Source organism: Delphinus delphis, chromosome 10 (genome assembly GCF_949987515.2).
Source record: "Delphinus delphis chromosome 10, mDelDel1.2, whole genome shotgun sequence".
In the NCBI taxonomy this organism is placed as follows: Eukaryota; Metazoa; Chordata; class Mammalia; order Artiodactyla; family Delphinidae; genus Delphinus; species Delphinus delphis.
Genome location: NC_082692.2, coordinates 78,148,178 through 78,170,283, shown reverse-complemented (window position 1 = coordinate 78,170,283; position 22,106 = coordinate 78,148,178). Strand labels below are relative to the sequence as shown.

Sequence of the window (22,106 nt, the reverse complement as noted above, 5' to 3'; positions counted from 1 at the left end):
GGCCAAAGGCATCACTAAATACAAAACAAAACAACAGCAACAACAATAACAAAATCTTTAAATTCGGTTTAATGTAAAATGGCTGAAACTGTCCAAAACTTGCCTAAGATGCAAGACACCACACAACCAGCCTTTTTATTTGGAAAGAACCACCAGTCCCAATACAACATTTTAATAAACTTGAAAACCAGCAACTACAGTATATTTATGGGTGCAAATTACAGGGCTGATAACAGAGATTCTCCATCATCAACCCCAAAGGATTGCAGTCATTTGAGTAAAAAGAAACTTGGAACCACTAAATTAGGAATGTGTTGCCTTGGGTTGCATTATCTCCTCCTAAAATTGGCTGTGCCTTTGTTCATATCCTCTCTCCCTCCTCTGACCACACCTATCTCTTTCCTTCTTTCTTCTGGAGACAGAGCCAGGGCTCTCTTCTGCATAAGGGGTATGGCAGGCAAGGCCCCTCTTTAACTGTGCTCCCTCTAGTGAAATACCTTACAGCCTGTTATAAATACATCAGTATTCCAGAAGGGGGAGAAGAGAAGAGTGGAAGAAATTTAACTCATCAGCTCGGTGGCTAGAATTGCTGACAATCAAATGCGAAATTAGGAATAATAAGGAGAGTTGCAAAAGTGGAGACTAAAGGATGAAGGTAATTATCTTTTTAAAGGCTTAACCTGTATGCATAGTCATTCTATAAACTGTGTCATTTGCCCAAAAGTTCAAAGCTTTGAATTTTTGGTTTGTTTTCTTAATCATATGTGCGTAGCTACAAATTCTCCCAAAGAATCATTCACCAGTAATAGCAAACCGCTTGAAAAGAGAGAAAATTTAACAATACACCTATAAAAAGGTATTAACATGTAACTTTAAACTGAATAAAGGCCCAAATGTTTCTAGGAATTTAATACCGGCCTGTAATTTTGAATGATTGACAAATTTCATTTAAAATCTTCATTTAAAGCCTTCAGGTTAAAGAGTTTTTTTAAAAAGAGAGAGAAAGGATTAAGTTATAGGAAAGGAATGGAAAAAATAGCTAAATGGACTAACATTTAGCTATAAAAAGCGGCTGACTGTATAGTCATAGTTCTAGCGCACTGCCTCAGATGCACTAAAATGCAAAGATTAAACACACTGTTAAAAATAATTCCCTATGTCACCTTTGTACCCATCAGCTTTCACTGAAGTGATGGTAAGTATTACCATCTTATGGGCCCAGCAGTTAAGAACAGGTGTTCTAGAGCCAATATGCCCAGGCTGAATCCCAGTTCTACCACTTATTTACTGTATAACTCTGGGGAAATTTTGACTTCTCTGTGCCTGTTTCCTCATTTATAAAATGATGTGGGACTTCCCTGGTGGTGCAGTGGTTAAGAATCCGCCTGCCAATGCAGGGGACACGGGTTCGATCCCTTGTCCAGGAAGATCCCACATGCCACGGAGCAACTAAGCCTGTGCGCCACAACTACTGAGCCTGCACTCCAGAGCCCACGAGCCACAACTACAGAGCCCACGCACTGCTAGTACTGAATCCTGCGAGCTCTAGGGCCCGTGCTCCACAACAAGAGAAGCGACCGCAGTGAGAAGCCCGTGCACCGCAATGAAGAGTAGCCCCTGCTCGCCGCAACTAGAGAAAGCCCGTGCAGCAACAAAGACCCAACAAAGTCCAAATAAATAAATAAATAAACATGATGTAAAATAGGAGTATCTACTTTACGAGGAATATTAAAAAAGTTAATAGTGCAAAAGTACCCTACCCTAGAGCTATCATTACTATCACCATACCTATCACATAAGAAGCCCCAATTCTAATCTAGCCATGATATGCTAGCAGATCATTTTTGCAGGGTAAAGCATGGCATTAGTTTGTCAGTCCTTGCTCTAACACTTTCAGGGGCTCAGCACTGACCACTGAACTCAATAAAAACTTTTCTGCTAGCACTCCAGGCCCTCTCCAGGTGGCCCCAGGCTCAGCTCCATCGCATCTACAGTGTTCCCTCTTGCAGGTACCCTACAGTCCAGCCCAAATGACCAATTCATAGCTTTGAATATGCTCCCCCTCCAGATCCCAGCTCTCAAGCCTTTGTTCATACAGGCCACGCCATCTGTAATGCTTCCCCCCACCTTGGCTGAAATCCTACTGTTCAGTTACGTTCCCCCTCAAGTTTCATTTCCTTAACAAAATCTTTCCTGATCTCACACTAACCTCATAGGAACTCATCCCCACTTCTACATCTAAATCTAAATTGGACTTCCTGGACTAGGGTTAAGAGTATATGCCCTGAAATCAAGGTGGCAATGAGATATATGCTTAGTCTCCCAAAGATTAACAGTTTGCATTCCAACATAAGGGTGTCATTTGGAACATGGAACCCACCTCCTCACAAACCATAAGATGTGCAGTGTCCAGGTCCCCAAGCTGGTCAGCAAAATGCCTTAGGGCTGAACTCTAGGACTAACAGTATAGGTGTGTTAGTACAAGAAGGAAGGAACAGCACAGCTTTTTCTTCCCCCTTTCTGCAGCAAAGTTCCAGTCCTAAGTAAAGACACAGATCTAGCAAACACAATCCACCTAACTTTTCCACATTCTTTGTGTACACCCTGATCCAGGAACCCATCTGGGTTTGTACTGCTTCCCCAAAGGCAGACTGTTCCACAAAGGCTTGCAACCCCTTTCCACCTCTAAAACAAAACCTTCCATCTCTTGGTAAAGATAGATGGCATGCAGATTTTACTACATTTCACTAACATGTGAGTGAATGACTATGAATGAATACAGTTCCCTACCTTCAACCCCCAACCTAAACACATATTTTCTCATACAAAGGGCGAGACCTGAACCCAAATGACTCTCCAGATTTCAGGGTCCCTAAACCATTCTTCCCAGAAACACACAGTTACTTCTCTCCCCGGGCCTCTCTGATTTTAAATAGCACCACCTATGACTCACAGCAAAGTTTTGACGTTTTATTTTAACCTATTCAAACCTCTCTTTTGACATAAAATCTGCAGGACCCGGAGACCATGATCTTCTCCACTTTCTACTGCATCCTCCTCTCCACCAAACTGCTCCAAGTGAAGGAACTTCAGGAGCCAAAACGGTGAATCAAAACAAAACCACTACTGGTAGGAAATCTATCTTTGCTGCTTTCTAGAGCTTCTTGCCTCCACTTCAGAAAACAGGGATCTTCACAAAACATTAGGATTTTTCCAAATGGTTTCTGGGGGAAGTGGCAGCACAGCAGCAAGCACAAGTGGATGATTAGAAGACTGGAATCCAACTTACCAAGTATTTCTTACAAAACAGGGCCAAATAGATAAACTGGACTTCATCAAAATCATTAAACTTTTGTGCTTCAAAGGACACCCTGAAGGAAGTGAAAAGAGAATGGAGAAAATTTTTGCAAATCCAATATCTGATAAGGGACTTGTATCTAGAATGTATAAAGAGCTCTGACAACAACAACAACAAAAGACGAAGAATCCAATTTTTGCAATGGGCAAAGGATCTCGACAGACATTTCTCCAAAGGAGATAATACAAATGACCAACAAGCACATGAAAAGATGCTCAACATCATTTGTCATTAGAGAAATACAAATCAAAACCACAATGAGATACCACTCCACACCCACTAGGATGGCTAGTAAGGAAATAAAAACAAACAAAAACAGAAAATGACAAGTGTTGGTAAGGATGTGGAGGAATAGGAATCCTTCTACATTGTTGATGGGAATGTAAAATGGTGCAGCCCCTGTGGAAAACAGTTTGACAGTCTTTTGAAAGGTTAAACAAACAATTACAATATGATCCAGCAATTCCACCTCTAGGTATACACTCAAAGAACTGAAAGCAGGGACTCAAAGAGATACTTGTATACCAATGTTCATAATGGCATTGTTCACAAAGCCAAAAGGTGGAAACAACCCAAGTGTCCATCAACTGAAGAATGGCTAAGTAAAATGTGGTATACCCAGCCACACAATAGAGTATTATTCACCCATTCAAAGGAATGAAGTACTGATACATGCCACAACATGGATGAACCTCAAAAACAAGCTAAGTAAAAGAAGCCAGACACAGAGGCCACATATTATATGATTTCATTTATGTGAAATATCCAAAATAGGCAAATTCACAGAAACAAAGCAGAGCAGCGGCTTCCAGGGTTTGGTGAGAGGGGAGGATGGAAAGTGACTGTTTAATGGAAACGATGTTTCCTTTGGGGGTGATAAAAATGGTTTAGACCTAGATAGACGTGTTGTCTGCACAACATTGTCAATACACTAAAAATGATTAAAGTGGTAAATTTGCGGCATTTAAATTATATCTCAATAAAGCTATTTTTTTAAAAGCCAACATTAAAATCTGGAAAATTTCACACAAAATTCCAGATTGACTTCTCTTGAAAAATCTTTATAATCTCACACCAGTGGCCACAAGCTCCCTCGTAACAACCATCAGTTGGAGCTGAAGCTGGTCCTGGAGCCCATTTCTGCTACTGCCTAACCATGGACCGTAACAGGACACATTTTGTCTCTGCCTCAGTTAACTTCTCTGTAAAAGGAGGATCAAAACAGTATCTACCTCATCAGGTTGTTACAAGGAGTGAGTGAATTAATATGCTTAGAAGAGCGCCTGGCAAATAGTTAGGGCCCATTAAATGTTAGCTACTTTTACATTTTATGATACCTCATTTTCTTCGTAATAGAGGTAAATGGCATTTGCTTTTCAATTTTTTTGCTCGTTTTTACAAATGAAAGTCTAGCATATAATGTAGCAATCCAGAAGAAAGAAGTAGAAAGACAGCCAAGATGTAAGTTTTTTTAAAGTGACATGCAAAATACTATGCATAATATGTGCCTGTTTTTGTGAAAATGTAATAATGATGATGACGATGAGTCTATTCACAGACAACAGTCTAGATAGCTTTGGATTTATGGGTACTAGGGAGGGAAGGAATGTAATTATTATGCTTTTTATTAGGGTTTATATAATGTTTAAATTTTTTTCCAGTTTTACTGAAATATAATTGACACATAAGATTGTGTATGTTTACGGTATACAATGTGATGATTTGAGATACTTGAGATAGATATACAGATATGGATATATATATATCTCAAAACAATTACCACGATAAGGTTAGTTGACATATCAATCACCTCACATAGTTATCTAATATTTTAATAACACACACTTATAATCAGGAACTATAATAAGCATATTCTTTAAAAGATGAAGAAACTCTAATTTTGTTTGCGACTTCCATGAGGTTATCATAAAATTCCACGAGGTGAGCAGCAATAGCACAGATTGATAAAGCCAGAGGCCGCTTGCTTTGCTTTGAATCCCAGAGGCTGCGATTCCCAAAGCACCAACCTCTCTTCAGTTTCCTTCTTACTTAGGGAGTACACACTGCTATGTTTTACAGCTGCTAACAGAAGAGAGTCTAAACTGCTTGCCTGGCAGCCAACAACTTTCACTATCTGACTCAACATCCTTTTTTTCCAGTTTTATCATCCATCACGCCCCCTTACAAAGACTCCACTCCAGCTAAACAAGACATAAAATACACATCCTTCAAATACTTTTCCACATGCCATCCTTTTTTAAAAAAAAATTGAGGTAAAATTCACATAACATAGAATTCACCATTTTAAAGTATACAACTTAGTGACATTTAGTACACTACAATGTGGTGCAATCATCATCACTATTTTGTTCCAGAACATTTCATCACCCCGAAAGGAAACCCTGTACCTGTTAAGCAGTCACTCCCCGTCTCCCATCCCTCTCACAGCCCCTAGAAACCACATCTGTTTTCTTTCTCAATAGATTTGCCTATTTTGGATATTTCACAATGTTGAAACCGTACAGTATGTGACCTCTTGCGTCTGGCTTCTTTCAGTTAGCCAGGTTTTCGAGGTTCACCCTTGTTGGAGCATATATCTGTAATTTTTTCTACTTTATGGCTGAATAAAATTTCACTGTGTGGATATGCCAGTTTGTTTATCCATTCATCAGGTGATGGACGTTTGGGTTCTTTCCACCTTTTTGCTACTGTGACTAGTTACATGCCATTATCTTTTCCCTTCCTTCAGCTTCATGTGCTAATCAAAATCAAGCTTTCGTGTGAGTTTCAAGTCAACACTGACCTTCCCCAACTTAGCCTGGCCCAAAGTCCTCACCTTTTTCTGACTTCCTTTATCACTTCTATACCCAAGGTAGCAAACTGTCACCACGTGGCAGAATCCCACCGACTTATTTAGGTGGACTCAAACTGTTTTCTTAAATTGCTAACTTTGAAAAAAATCAAGAAAAGTCATTAAAGTTACGATTTCAGTTCCCTTAAAATTCTGAAAGGTCTGGGTTATTTCAATAACCATAGTTTAACTGCTTTCACTGCTTTTACCCTTGCCCTCTATATCCTATCTCAATATAAGTGGCCAGAGTGGTTTTATTAAAACAGAAGTCAAATCAATGTATTTACTTATTACATTTGCTACATCTATTTCTTCTTATTAAAAGGTAAGTGCCACAATGGCAGGGACTTTGATTTACTAATTAATTCCCCGTGCCTGGAAGAGCACAGCATATAAGTAGGCACTCCATTAATATCTGTTGAATGGATTTTGGGACTAGGATCAGCTGGCATTGAAAAGGTAAAAGCCCTTTGAGATTAGTCATGAATTTAACAGCTTCTCATAGTTCCACCTGGTCCACTTCATTCCTCCACGTGTCTAATCCCTGCAGTCTTGAGAGTTGCGATACTTCTTTACCCCCCTTGTCACTGGCTTCCTGGTATCCTACTATACTTGACTTTTCATCGGAACGGTATTCAAAAAGGGTAAGTCATAATTATAGTCTTTGAAAATCACCTCCTATTCTTCTCTTTTCCTCCTCAAGGATAATCCTTCTGCACGTAGCAGAAGCTCAGTAAACAGTTATGGACTAAAGAGATCCTTTGGCATATTTCTGTCAAATGTTTCCTCTCTACCTTCACCTCCCACTCCCTCATATCCCACCACTGCCAGTTGCTGACCACCATCTAGGAAAGCCCTGCTTCTTGCTTCTCTGGCACTTTCCAAACATTCCACAGTGAATGCCATCCTTTGTGATGACTTTGATGATCACTGAAAGATACCTCTGCACTGCTGGCCTTTCAGCTTTGGGCTGGAAAATTTTAAGGGCCTATTTTGAAGGTGGAGACTTCAGAGCTGCCCAGTCCTGTTCTTCTAAACACCTTAACAAAACTGCTACATCCTTCTACAAGCTCCTGTTTCTGTTTGGTCACAGTCAAAATGTTATCTTTGCAGATGCATGTTCATGTTGTCCAAAATGTTTCCATCTTTGCTACAGATGCCTAAAACCTGACTGAGGCATTGCATTTGTTGCCTAAATTTGTAAGTTGATCAATTTCAGAGGCTGAAACTCCTTTGGTCTTTCCTGTTTGGGTTCTGTTCAGTTTTATCCTTCAATGACTCATCTTAAACTGCATCTTAACTTGGAAGCCCCCCTCATTCCTTTCAAGAGTAGATGGGAGGATGCATCATTTTTTTTTTTTAATAAAAACACCTTCAGAAATTTTTCTTCTTTTTCACATTATATGAAACTTACCACCCTCCTCCCCAAATAGTAAATGAAAATAGTGAGTATGCAGCGAGGAACTCAATCAATGGTGACTGCTATTTTTGTAATGATCTGGGACTGCTCACGAGCAGAGCCAGCAGGCTGGGCAAAGGCACTGGGCCCAGAAAGTGCACCTGAAGTTCTCCGGTCGGTTTTACAATTTCCTTACAATCTCCCCTGCCCTCAGCAGCTGGGTCTACAATGCTTGTAGAGAGAAGAAAACAGGAGCTTGGGAAAGTGGAACAGGACAAAAATGCAAGAGCACATCTTTAGATGACTTCACAGGAAAAGGTGAATATGGATTGGTGCGGGGGACGGGTGGTGCAGGTTCCTATCTCCAAAGTATTCCAAAAATTTTAATGAATTTGGGGGAGGGAAGGTTATTTAGCAGATTTTATTTTGACAAACATCTAAAAATATTGTACTCTAAAATTCACTGTCATTTCATATTAATAAGCTATTCAATGAGCCAATGCTTAAAATTGGAGACCTTACTCAGATACCTTAAATTTAAAAAATTATCATCCTTTGGTAAAACTCAAACTCCATTATAATCAGAGGCACTGCAGCATTTACTCAGCTGTGCTATGCTGAAAGAACCAGTTACCTTTTCTTTGGAGGGCAGGCCAAAAATCCTGATCGATTTACCAGTGGATCTTCATCTGCTGTGATTGTAGAAGCTCCTTCTTCTTAATTTTGTTCAGACCTACAAAAAAAGGGGCAAAGCGATGAAACAATGTATAAAATTAATCAGAAATCTACAATCTCATTAGTTGCCAGGTGTCCCAAAATTATATGTGTTTAAAATGTCGAAGTGTTAAAATTCGAGTCACTTTACCAATTTTACAACAAATGCAATTCAATTTTTTTTAACAATGAACTTAATTGGCTATATTTATACAATAAACTAGGAACAAACAACTATTCAATATGTACATAGAGTCAGCCTCCTGGGGCTTAAAATCATTGTGTGTAATTTGCCACTAGTGAGTTTTCACTTAATTTTTTAAATGGCTATTCAGAAAGCCTGCTCCTATGAAACCTGTCAGATTTTAACCCACACATAACACACTGAGTGAGAATATTATTTGGAAAGCTCTCTCTGTCCTTTAACATTCAGCAGTTTATAAAAACAATTCATAATAGTATAAACAGGAAACAAAAAATTAAACCATCTTCCTAAAAAAACACAAAGAAATTACCTGTTGCCTTATCTGCATATTTTTGTACATGTGCACTCATACATATTTCAAGTAGAATGTGGGTACTACTCAAATTAATTTGGGGAAGAGCATTAAGTTATGGAATCAAGGGACTGGAGATTAACAAACCAGAGTTAGAAATTAAGCTGGTTTTCAAGTTTGACATGCAGCAGGAGGGAAAAAAACAGCAAATGTGGGCAATGACACAGCTATGCAACAGATGCTGTCCAAGTAGATAAAGCACAAGGCAGGCTGATTTCATATGAAAAATTCACTGGTAATACACTTCTCTTCCTATAATCCTCACTGGCTATACACCAAGGCTTTGCTCAACTTTTATTTATTATCACGTACTCTAAGACGGCAAATATTTCTATGGTTTGAGGTGCCAATAAAGCATCTTCCAAAGTCAGTGGCTGAAATTCTATGCCATGTTTGAACATTTTTTCATAATTACCTTTATTGGCTTTTAAGTTATTCCTGGATCATATCCTTCCCCTCTCCCTTTTTTAAACAGTTTTATTCACCCACAAAATGTTACTCAGCAGTGTAATCATTCAGTAAAGTAATCATTCCTACAATCTTTATAAGCCAGCTGTTTCTCTTTCTCAGATTTCTAATTGCTTCCCAGTCTCCTATCTTTTAAAAATTTTCTCTGATTTCCATTTCAGTGTTCCTTTTCTGCCTTATTTCTAATAAAAGCCACTATCTTGTTTAACATGTCTGTCCTGAGCCAAAATTCATTTCTTTGCATTCTAAACATTTTACGGCTATGCAAAATCACTCAAAGGAAGCTACAAATTCCCAGGATACAAGCAGCCAATAAAGATGTTACGTTACAGATAACCACCTCTTTGAAGGTGATTCCTTCAAGGTAGGCTGGAGATGCAGATACAACACCGGCATCATGTGTGCTTGACCCTACTTCTCTAAGTCAAGCTGGTTTTCAGTTTTCCATCAGAACACTTCAGCTATATCTCCAAAGTATCCAAGGAAGTCATCAGAGTGCTATGAAATCTCCCCCAAGATAGTGTTTGCCTTAGTAAAAAGAATTCACCGTTTACTAGCCTGAATACTGTAAAAATGCTTTAAGAGAAACCCTGTTCTTAGAGAAAAATGGTAGTGGCAGTTACTAAAAATAAGCATTTAAAAATAGTAACTTTTCTACTTAGAGTAGGGGTCAGAAATCTTTCTTTAGTAGGAAAAAAGCAACTATCACATATTTGTATATGTTCTTTCATTTTATCTTCACAATAACACTGTGCTCAAAAGAGCTGTTATTTATGATCTCCATTTTACTAGTGAGGAAACAAACTGAGAGAAGGTCATAATTTGCTCAAGATAACCCAGAAAATAAATGGTTTGAAACTGGAACCAGAATGGAGACCTTTGGTGCTATTTAGTTCCCTTTCCAGTATACCAAACTGCCTAAACAGCAACTTAATTTTGTTTTGCGAAGAGAAAGAAATAATTTAAAAGGAAGACTGGAGAACACTTTCTAACAATAGAAACATAAAACGTGATAGCTTTTACTCATTCACCACCTACTATGTAACAAGCATTCAAAAAATACGATTTTTTAAAAGATTTTTTAAATGGCAACCCATTAGAGGTGGGAGAGGAGATGGAAACAAGAAGAAAGAAAAGACCTAATCTGAGTGTTCTCCAAAGTCCTGACAGGCATAAATTTAATTTATTTACTCTTTTTTTAAATTTTTGGTTGGGGGGTGGAAGATGGAGCTTGTAAAAGATGGCTTTCTCCTAGAGTAGCTGCCTAGCCCATGGTGACCCTTTTTGTAAGCACCATGTAACCCAATGCCAAGTAATGCTTGTACTATGAAACTCCAAACTCCTCTCTTGTTTTGGTGAAAGCTGGACACATGAGCCAAACTGAGACATTCAACTGGTTCTCCTGAGCACTAGAAATTGGGACAAAGAGGGTCTACTCTGGTCTACGCTGCAAGCTCCCCCATGTGCCCTCAGTCTCTAGGAAAAAGCCAGTCAGCAAAGACTGACGAATGAACATGCTGCTCAGAGTACATCAGCCCCAGGAGGCCCTGAAGCCCCACAGGACAGAAAGGGAAACAGTTTCTGCCCAGGGGGTTCTAGGGCTTTCCTGTCCCACGTATAGTCTCCCAGAGGACCCAAGCACATCCTTCTGTAGGGTTTTAAGAATCCCCTGGACCTGAAGGGTAAATGGCCCCCCCTAATCAGAGCTTGAATTTTTAGGAATTGATTTCTGATAACCGCAACAAAAATAATCTTGCTCAAGACAGTAAAACTTCTGTACTAAAAATAAATAAATAAATAAAAGGGCAGATATCAGCAGAATTTGATATAAAAGAAGATCCTGTGGAATGCCCAAGGGTTCAGAAAAATCCTCTCATTAACTTTAAACAGCAAAAAGCCCACACTGTTACATGGGCACTGTTATATCAACTTTAACGAAGAAAATGACTTATTTTCCAGGAGTAACATTTCTACGTCCTTTTAAGACTCTGAGACCCTTGTTGCAATTTATGGCATAATCTGGATCACTTCTTGTTATACAATTGAGTCTATCAAAATTAAGCACTAACCATGATACAGGAAAGAAAATACAGGCTACACTGGGTTGGTCCTGTTTTTAAGCATAGCAGTATACACTTTCTTTTTATTTCCTAAACTTCCTTAAATTCTAGGCAAACCATGGAGCTGCAGTGTGAGAATGCACCTCAGGTGCTTGCAGAGGCTGTGAAAGGGAAGAGAAAGGGCTAGAAGGGTGGGCCCAACAAGGAGGGCAACACAGGTTTTGACTTGATTCTATCTTCTAAGCTGGAGGTGAGGGAAGGCGGACGCCTCTCTCCATCTCTCTAGAGAGGTTTACCTCAGCCGGTTTATTTATTCAATGAAAACCTGTGAAGCACGTGCCCCATGCCAGGTTCTGTGCCTTGCGGGCACCAGAACCAGGAGTGTATTCATTTGAGCTGCCTAACTCCCAGGTTACACATTTTTCTCTCCACTCTTTGACTCTCACTGCAAACAAAGAACATGGGCCTAAAATAGTTCACTTTTTTGTCTGTTTGCTTGGTGATCTTAGGGGGAGAAAAAGGGAATTTGTTGCTAATATTTAAAAGTTAGAAGGATTCACTTAAAATTCCGTATTTCCACTTTCTCTTTGAAGGTCCAAAAATCTGGCCACTGAGGCCAGCTTTCCCACATGGGGATAACTGGCTGATGCTGCGTCGTGGGCTACTCTTGTCAGTGGGCATGTACTTCCCAAAGTACGCAGCTTGGCCACATCACTTATTTTCCTTCCAGGCCTGTCTCCTGTAGGCAGCCAAGCTTGTGACAGTGAGCCTTTGTCATTTTCCTAAGTCTCTTCTCCCAAATGAAAAACCACAAACCAAAATTTTTAAAACAGGTTACATTGTCAACTGTAGGCATATTCTCCAAAAATATGATTTGACAGTGTCCCTAGTTTATTCACTCTCTTCCCACCCAAGTTCCACCTTGCTTTCACCCTAACCGGTTTTCTCCCTGGCAAAGCAAATTTAATAATGAAACTCTACACAGTTGGCCCTCCTATCCACAGGTTCCACATTCGTGGATTCAACCATCACTCATCTGGTCGGGCACTATGTTTACAGTCTGCAGTTGGTTGAAACCGTGGATGCGGAACCCATGGATACCATGGGACTGGAGGGTCCACAGTGCAGTATTGGAATAAATCTCCCACAGATACCGTCAAGTTTTTGCACCTACTGCTCTAAGGGTCACTCCACTGAACACAAAAAAGAGTTTGAAAACATAACCTGTAAAGAGAGAGCTGAAGCCAGTTACTAGGAAGGACTCCAGCACCTCTGGCCTAGGTTTCAGGGATACGTTTTAGTACCTGCAGTCAGTCGTGGGCTTTCCTGACCCTCCATAAAACTCCTCACGCGAAGTCTTAACATTTTAAAAGGAGCCTCCAGGGCTTCCCTGGTGGCACAGTGGTTAAGAATCCGCCTGCCCATGCAGGGGACACGGATTGGAGCCCTGGTCCGGGAAGATCCCACATGCTGCGGAGCAACTAAGCCTGTGAGCCACAACTACTGAGCCTGCACTCTAGAGCCCATGAGTCACAAATACTGAGCCCGTGCACCACACCTACTGAAGCACATGCGCCTAGAGCCCGTACTCTGCAACACGAGAAGCCACCGCAATGAGAAGCCCACGCACGGCAACAAAGAGTAGCCCCTGCTCACCGCAACTAGAGAAGAACTGCATGCAGCAACGAAGACCCAAAGCAGCCAAAAATAAATAAATAAAATAAAATAAACATTGAAAAAAAAAAAGAAAGGAGGCTCCATTTTCTGACAACTTCTACATATCCACACACATTGAGCCCCTCTTCTCTCCAAAGGGTTCAACATAGCCATCCCTCCCTCCCTTTGCTATTTAAGTCTCACGGCTCTCCCATCTCTAACTCTCCCAGATTTCACTGAGATTAACTGGGCTCTCTATCCTTTTAGCTCAGGGGTCAGCAGGCCATTTTTCCATTAGTTGTGACTACAGTATACTCTTTCACCAGTAGCCTTAAGAGAGAACCAAAAATATAATAAAATTCCCAGTAGTTCTCTAATTTGCCTGCACAAAATCCTTGGTCAAGGCAGTGGGTTTACAAGTCGATTTACAGAAGCACACAAAAACAATAACAATAGTAGCAGCTGACATGTACTAAGCACTTACTATGTACCCAGTACTATTAACACATAGTAAACCCTTTACATATATCATCTCACTTAATCGTCCCAGGTCTATGATGTCAGAACTTTTACTCCACTCCTTTAAAAGAGAGAAAACTGAGGCTTGCGAGGAGAGGCCGATTAGGGGCAGACCTGAGGCAGCTGCATACCGGAGCTGAGCTTGTGCCATTCCTTCCGCTGCCGCCCACAGCAATTCCTACCTCTATTCCTCCACACCTGGTCTTCTCACCACCTTGAATTCCTTTCTTCCTATCTTCCAAGAAACTCACCCTTCCTAAGTCGGTTTCTTAGAGGCAGGGTCTGCAACATTTCAACCTTGTATCCCCACGGCTGTTAATAAATGTTTGCTGAACAGAATTAAGTTAAAGGAACCACAGGCTCTGACAGCTACCCATCCACTCAAGTTAACATGGGCCTGGATGGGATGTTCTTGCCTTGCTAAGAACTTGCAATTAGGCCTGAGCAAAAAGTAGCTGTTCTGACATTTACCCTCACTCTTCCCTGACAAACTCACAGAGAGAGTTCAACACTGAGAAAGTTCTGGAAAGAAGGGAGTAGAGGTAAATCACAGCCCAATACTACTGTTGTCCTCTTCATAGAAGAATAAAAAGTCTGTGGAGTTAAATGCGAGGATGCCAGCCTTGGGGGACAGAGAGGGTTTCTCCCCCAATATTCTGCCAGGGGAACACTAATCTCTTATTACTGAACTGGGGTTATGGAATTCTAAAATTCATAGAAATATACTCAGTCAAGTCATTGCTACTCTAAGTAGTCCTTTAGGAAAGATGACAAATAAATGAACAGTTAGCAAGTATTTAGCTCTAGGGCCATACATATTAACATTATCAGTAATAATAACTCTTACTGAATGTTTACTCTGGGCCAGACCCTGTGCTAAGCACTTTGTATGCCCAGTCTTGTTTAAACTTCACCACATCCCTATGAAGAATATTTATAAGTGAGGAAATGGAGGTCTATAGTAGTTAGATGGCATGCCCAAGGTCATTACCAAATGGCTTACAGTAAAGGCAGTGGCTAGTGGGACAAATGTGTAATTTTTATTAACAATGCTTGCAGGCTTTTTAAGTTCTTCTATCCTTCCTCTTGAAATAATGCCACCTAAAGGCAGGCTGAGTAACCTATTACAAATCTCACTTTCTTCTCTAAAAGATCCAGGAAAAATCCCTCCTCTTCTATTAAGCCTTTCTAATTATTATTTGTATAGACTGCCAATGCTCACCTATATCCAAATTCTCCTCTTCCTGAGCACACAATTAGACTAAATTTCCCAGTATTTGTTCTAGTAAGGTGTAACCATATGACTGAGTCCTAAAACATGAACAGAAATGTTTGGGGCCACTTCTAGGTTTGGCCCAGACAAACCTCCTTGTCTTGATCCTCAATCTCTCATACCCTCTACTGGTCAAATGGAGAAGGCTCCAAGCACCTAGAGGTGATGAGCAAAGTCACAAAATTTCACCCTTGAATGACTGGGTGAAGCAAGAGCCTCCTTGCCAACCCACACTGAGCTGTGACTTGAGTGACACGTAAACATGTATTGTGTTAAGCTACTGAGGTTTTGGGTAGTGACAGCAGTCAACGTACACTAATACAGTATTATTGTTGTTACTATATCATCATAATTTTCATTATCAATGGCACAGCTATAATTGATTGAAAGTGTACTAATAGGAAATACATACCTATTTTATTCATTTCTCATTATGAGGTAGGTATTATCTGCATGTTACAGGTGACAAAAATTAAGGGTAAGAGATCAATAATCATTTCCTCCTCTGAATATTTATAGCATTTACAATCTGATTTACTTAGTAATTAATTATGGATTGCCTTATACACATTGCATTGACAGGTTAAGTAGTTCACTCCCGTAGTTAGTTGCTTTTTCTTGTACCTATAAATTATTTTCCTCATTTGGATAGAAAGCTGCTAAAAGGAGGGGTAGATCTTATATCTTTAAATCCTGTATCACTTCACACATTGTATAAATATACAAGTTGATTAATTGATATATATTCTTTAAATTATCTCTATATAATGTGTGTGTGTGTATATATATCTATATAGATATAGATAGATAGTGTTTTGGGCCACAGGCCTCTTAGGTATACCTGACCAAGAAAAATGGCTTATTTGCTATGAAGAGTTACTTAGTATGCTATTTATTTCAGACCCATCACTTAATGAGTATCATTAATGCAATTTTTCAATACTATAATTACATGTGTAAATGTACATACACAGTACAGTGGCTGGCATACGTTCGATGATCGATAAATGATTGTTTCCCTTCTCCTCCATACCAATAGCTACTTTAAGTAGGGTCAAATGCTACTTGAAGAAAAAAAAAAGTAAAATGTTGTCAGTAAATAGAGGCTGATTTTAATTACAAAGAATATTTTCCTGTCTGGGAGGAAGACTGTCTAAAACGTCAGGAGCTAGAGTCAAATGGAGATCAAACACCAGTTTTTACATCCCATCTGTAAAAATCTGTGCAGGGGGCTTCCCTGGTGGCGCAGTGGTTGAGAGTCCGCCTGCCGATGCAGGGGACGCGGGTTCGTGCCCCGGTCCGGAAAGATCCCACATGCCGCGGAGCGGCTGGGCCTGTGAGCCATGGCCGCTGGGCCTGCGCATCTGGAGCCTGTGCTCCTCAACGGGAGAGGCCACAACAGTGAGAGGCCCACGTACCGCAAAAAAAAAAAAAAAAAAAAAAAAAAAAAAAAAATCTGTGCAGGAACAGGAACTCTGGGCAAGCCGAGGAGCAGGGCTCACTCCTTCACCTTCACCACCAGTGAGCTCAGAATGGTGCCTTGGGACCCACCTTCTATTTGCTCAATTACAATTCTGTAGGTCTGGCCACATGGGATTCCCTAGAGCCATGGTACCATTATTTGTAGCCAAACACTAAGGCGCCCTCCTACAGCTCGCAGAGTATTTTTAATATTTTGTTCAAAAACAACACACCGGATTCTGAGGAAGATTTGTTCCTTTGGAGGCTGTTTGTTCCCAGCCTTCATTTACACACAGGACTCCATTTCCAAAGAATCTCATTAACACGATAAAGATACTGGCTTTCTTATGGTGATATTTCACAATAACCACATATAGCAATTCTGTGACACGATCTTTACATTAGCTAATTAATGTAAATATTTCAATTGTTGTTCATTTAAATATCCTGTTCCAAAAAGTCTCTCTTCTTTAAAGAGTTCTTTCAGGATGAAATGGAACACGAATGTGGGTCAGTTACTGTATTTGGTACAATTAAAGTATATATTTGGACTTCTTACTCCTGCTCAGTAATCAATTGTAATATTTACTTTGTTGATGAAATTGGCTTCTCCCGGAGTAATTTTCCCTTTAACTTCTCCGTATCATCCTTAACGGCAGGCAATAAGGTTAATGCTATGATCAGCTATTACGTCGGCACATACGACTTCTGCTGCTGTTCAAATATAGCAACACAGAGTATACAACACCCAAGCCAGAAAAATACAGGTTTGAAAATTCGTGAATCAAACTCTGGATGATAACTTCTTTTAAAAATAAATATTCCTTAAAAATGTTTAACATAAATATTATTTTTAAAATAAAAGTTTTTTAAAAATACTCAGTGAAAAAGCCAATCTCAAAAGATCACATTTATGTAACATTCCCAAAACTACAAAATTATAGAGTTGGAGAACAGATTAGTGGTTGCCAGGAGTTAGAGACTGTGAGGGTAACAGGAATGACTGTGCCTCAGAAGAAGCAGCACAGGGGAGATTTTTGCAGCGATGGAATAGTTCTGCACCTTGATTACTGTAGTGGTTACATGCATCGACAGATGAGATAAACTAACACAGAACTATACCCATACCTTATATACCAATGTCAATTTCCTGGCTTTGCTACTGTGCTATAGTTAGGTAAGATGTAATCAATGGGAGAAACTAGGTGAAGAGCAACCAGGACCTCTCTGTACTATCTTCACAATTTCCTGTGAATCTTGAATTATTTCAAAGTTAAAGAAACAGCTAAATGTTGGATTATAAATATATTTCACAGAATAATTTATTCATCCTATAAGATTATAAATAATACCCAAGCCTATGCAAATATATTTTATCATCTGATTTTCCATTTTGTATACAAATGAACTACCAATTATCTTGACAGAGGCAAGGAGAGAGTGAAAATGGAGTAGGTTTTAGAATTGGTTTTGCTGTCAGGATACATACTGTTCAGGACAATGTAACATGGACCACTCTGGCAGCCAACATCTGGATGTCTTACAAAGGGCAGGAGGTATACAATATGTAAAAACTAAGAGCATGTATTTAAAGACTTATTTTAAAATCTGCAAGATTCTGCCATTAAAAAAATAAAGAGCCATGAAATAGTATACTTTAAATATAACAACCTATTTGTGATATCAAGATCCCAATGAGCATATGATTATATGCAATTTGCAAAATGCATTAGACTTATGTGATTATCAAATATGAGATTTATTTTCTTATGTACACATGGCAATCATTTCTACAATTCAAACATCTCTCTGGCTAAATTAATATAAATTGCTGCAATGTGCCAATAATAAATGAGACAAAAAGAATTCCAGAAGCTGGGAGATGCAAATTAAAGCCAGTGTAAGTTATTTTCACTAGGGCTTTAGACAGAGATCTTTTTATCACTGACTAAAATGTAACATTCTGGGACTACATCAAAAACATGACTCCCCGATTCCCTGTATCTCACACCTAAGCTGGCTCAACACTGGTTCATCATGACTCGGAATCTAAAGAGAGGCTGGCAGCACTTCATAAGTACCTTCCTTACAGTGATGCAATTTGACCTACATTTCCAGTGCCCATTGAAACTTCGTAGGAGGGGGAAGAGGAGAGTTTTTCATTTCTCCTACCCTCTGATTAACTAGGACAGCAAATGCCACTCAAGGGACTGCTACTGGGCAGAAGCAAAGGGGGAAGAAAGTCATGCCAGTAGGAAATTCCACAAGAGAACATTTAGAAATACTGCATTCTCTGATTCTGCAAACAAACTGTCATGGCTTTACAAGACAACAGCAAGGAAGTTGCCCCACTTTACACCATAATCAGCCTAGAACACCATGGGCTGTTTTATTTACTTCAGGCTCCCAGCATGATGAAAATTAAACTTGAACTATAGATTAATCTTTGCCACAGTCTTTTTTTTTAAATAAACTTTTAATTTTAGAATGATTTTAAGTTTACAGAGAAGTTGTAAAGATTAAACAGAGTCCCTATACACCCCACCCCACTTCCTCTATGGTTCACCTCTTAGTGTGCCACATTTGTCATAACTAATGAACCAATACTGACACATTACTATTAACTGAAGTCCATACTTTATTCAGATTTCCTTAGTTCTTGCCTAATGTCCTTTTTCCACTCCAGGATCCCATCCATATCACATTACATTTAGTTGTCATGTCTCCCTTCTCCTCCTCTAGAACGTGACAGTTTCTCAGACTTTCCTTTTTTGATAACCTTGACAACAGTTTTGAGGAGTACTGTTGAGAAAGTGTTGAATTGTTTGTCCAATGTTTTTCTCAGGATTATAATGAGATTCTTGGATTGGGGGAGGAAGACCACAAAGCTCAAGTGCCACCCTTGTTATGTCATGTCAAGTGTACATTTGTCACTGTTGTTAACTTGATCAACTGGCTGAGGTAGTGTCTGTCAGGTTTCTCCCCTGTAAAGGTTCTCCCTCCTCTTTCCATACTGTACTCTGGGGAAGGAAGTGACTGTGCAAGGCCCACATTTAAGGGATGGGCAGTTATGTTACACTTCCTTTCAGGGGATTATCGACAAAAATCGTTTGGAATTCTTCCACACAGAAAATTTATCTGTTCTAATTTGCTTTACTTATTCAATCATTTATTTGTATCAGTATGGACTCAGGGGTATGTGCTTTACATTATTATTTTGCTATATATATATTACATATTGGTTATATATATTTTATTAGTATTTATTATAGGTACATTATATATTTTATATTTATTTTATATCTTGGGTTATAATTTAAAACTACATTATTTAGTTAAATCATCCCAGCTGTGACCACTGGGCACTCTTTCAGGCTCCTGTGTCCCTTTGACTACCTCATCATTCATTGTGTGTTATGTATGTGTGTTTTGTTTCATCACTTTCTTGCTTTCTGGCATCAGAATACCCTCCAGGCTCATCTTGCTTATTCCCTGCCCCAGCCATAGAATTAAGTCACGTGTCGTTGTTCCTTTTATTGGAAATGGTATTAGAAACCAAGATCTGGGAATTGGGGCTTATCAAAGTCTTTTAATGTTTGACACTTTTAAATTTCTGTATGAACTACTTGCATAGTAAATCAACACAATTATCCCATTAAGTATCTTCACTTTGTGGTATAACATGCTAAATCATGAAGAGGATGCTTAGTAATCAAACTACCATCTGACTGGCCAAACTTTCAGGTTTGACATGACAATAAATGCCTTATTGCAAAGAAAGTTCCGGGGCGGGGCTGGGCTGGGGGGGGGGCAGTGGAGAAACAGAATGAACTTTTTTTTTTTAAATGCAAGAAGGTCTCCTCTTTTCTCTCCCTCCCTCCCATTACCATTATATGGTACTTCCTTTATGTCAGCTCTTAATTACCTGAGTTAAAGGAAAATAGAAATATCAGTCAGATCTATCTATGAAATACATTGATGATGACCAATGACAGCAGCTACACCTTCCTATTTATGGTCTGAATATTTTAAGGTTACACATAGTTTATCTTAACTGAGACTAAACTAATCAGCCCAACATAAGGACAGAGCTAGGAGCTTCCTGGGCATCAGGGGTTTCCTAATGGGAAACAAACAGATTTCCACAGATAACTGAACAGCACAGAATGGAGTTAAGCACATGCAACACACACAGGAAAATTCTTCACCTCAGACGCCAGCCATTAGTCTGTGTAAACAGACTATGCTAGTAAAATAGTTAGTGACCTCACCCCCCGCCTTTTTTTAAATAGAAAATAGGCTGGAGCCAGCACCTAATACTGATTTTCTGTCATCTTTTTCTCACTCAATCTGATTAAGATTTATATTCAGTAAACATTTCTTGAGACTCTTCTGTGCACTAGACAGCACACTATGCCTAGTGCTTCCAATTAATCCTACAGATTCAAAAGAAATTAGCTCTGTTCCCATTTTGCCCTCCCAGCAGAGTTGTTGAAGTTGTTGGAAGGTAAGTCAGGCCTTGACAATGCTGAAGGCACAAAACGGTTTGGAGAAGCACGTGGTTTAGCGTCTACTTCCAGAGTTGTCTTATAACATCTTAGAAAAGATCATAACTTCCTATCTGTAAAATAGATATAATCAATCTATATAAAATAGATATAATCAATCTATAATCAGGGAGAATGCATGGAAAGCAAAGCCCCAGCCCACACTATGGATTCTGTAAGAATTAGCCTGTGTTCACGCTTTACGTTTCATCATAATCACATCTAGGAAACACTAGGACTGTCCAACTAGGGTGTGCCATTGCCTTTTTTTCATTGCCACTTTTACTATCTTTGTAAACCCTAAAATCATGATCTTTAAAAAAAAAAAAGTCAATTCCTATGCCCCAGTCAACCTGTCTTTGATAAGTAAACGATGCCCATTCATTCAAGAGGCACGGACCAGAATGGACAGGAAATATTAACAACGATAACAGCTAACAATGCCTGAAAGCTTATTTTGTGCCAGACACTATGTGCATGCAGCACGCCAGGCCTATGAAATAGATATTTTAATTGTCCCTAATTTCCAAATGAGAAACTGAAGCTAGAGAGGTGAAGTAACTTGTGCACAGGTGCCACCCATCTGGGCTAGGCATACTCTTACAGAAAAACCATAAGCAACAATAACAGAATTATATCAAACAACTGAACATAAACATCCGTCCCTTACCTCACACTGGTGCTTCCTTTTCAAACACTGTTGAACTGGGTGCTACAGTGGAATGAAAGAATCAGCTAAAATGTATCCTTTGCTACAGAGATGCAAACTGAGAGGGCTTTGGACACTTCTGCCCGCAAAGGGACTCCAAACCGAGACTTCCTACTTCCAAAATATTTTCAATAAATAAAACCCATTGAGGTCTCCCCTACAGCATTTCACAGAAAGTAGCAACTCCCTGGCTCAGTTTGCAAGGCGCTTCACTCTTTGGCCCCAGTGATTGCCTCAGGGCGTTCACACTACAGGCCACTTCTAGATGCAGCTAGCTTCTTCAGGGCTCAAGTCATTACCTCTCCATCTAAATGGAGTTAATCACACACACTGATTCCCTAAAACTGGTTTAAGAGATCTCCAGCTGGCCTCCTCATTCATGTTAACATTCCCAACCTGGGCATCCATACTACCCCGTATCAAGGACCTTCTCCCCTCCTGGATTTACCCCCAGGACAATCACAGGCCTGGAGAAGAGCAATCAGTTTTTGGAATTAGATCAGGATTTAAATCCTGTTTTCTACTTAACAAACT

The 22,106-nt window shown here is 39.6% G+C and overlaps 1 protein-coding gene across 2 annotated transcripts in view; it reads right to left on the bottom strand.

Moving 5' to 3' along the window:
* ATXN7 (ataxin 7) overlaps positions 1-22,106 on the bottom strand; it is a 139,540-nt gene that overhangs the window by 103,637 nt on the left and 13,797 nt on the right. For both annotated transcript variants that reach the window (XR_011246647.1, XM_069541163.1), the window contains exon 2: positions 8,243-8,341. The gene's annotated coding sequence lies outside the window, so the exon portion shown is untranslated. The remainder of the gene's footprint in view (positions 1-8,242; positions 8,342-22,106) is intronic.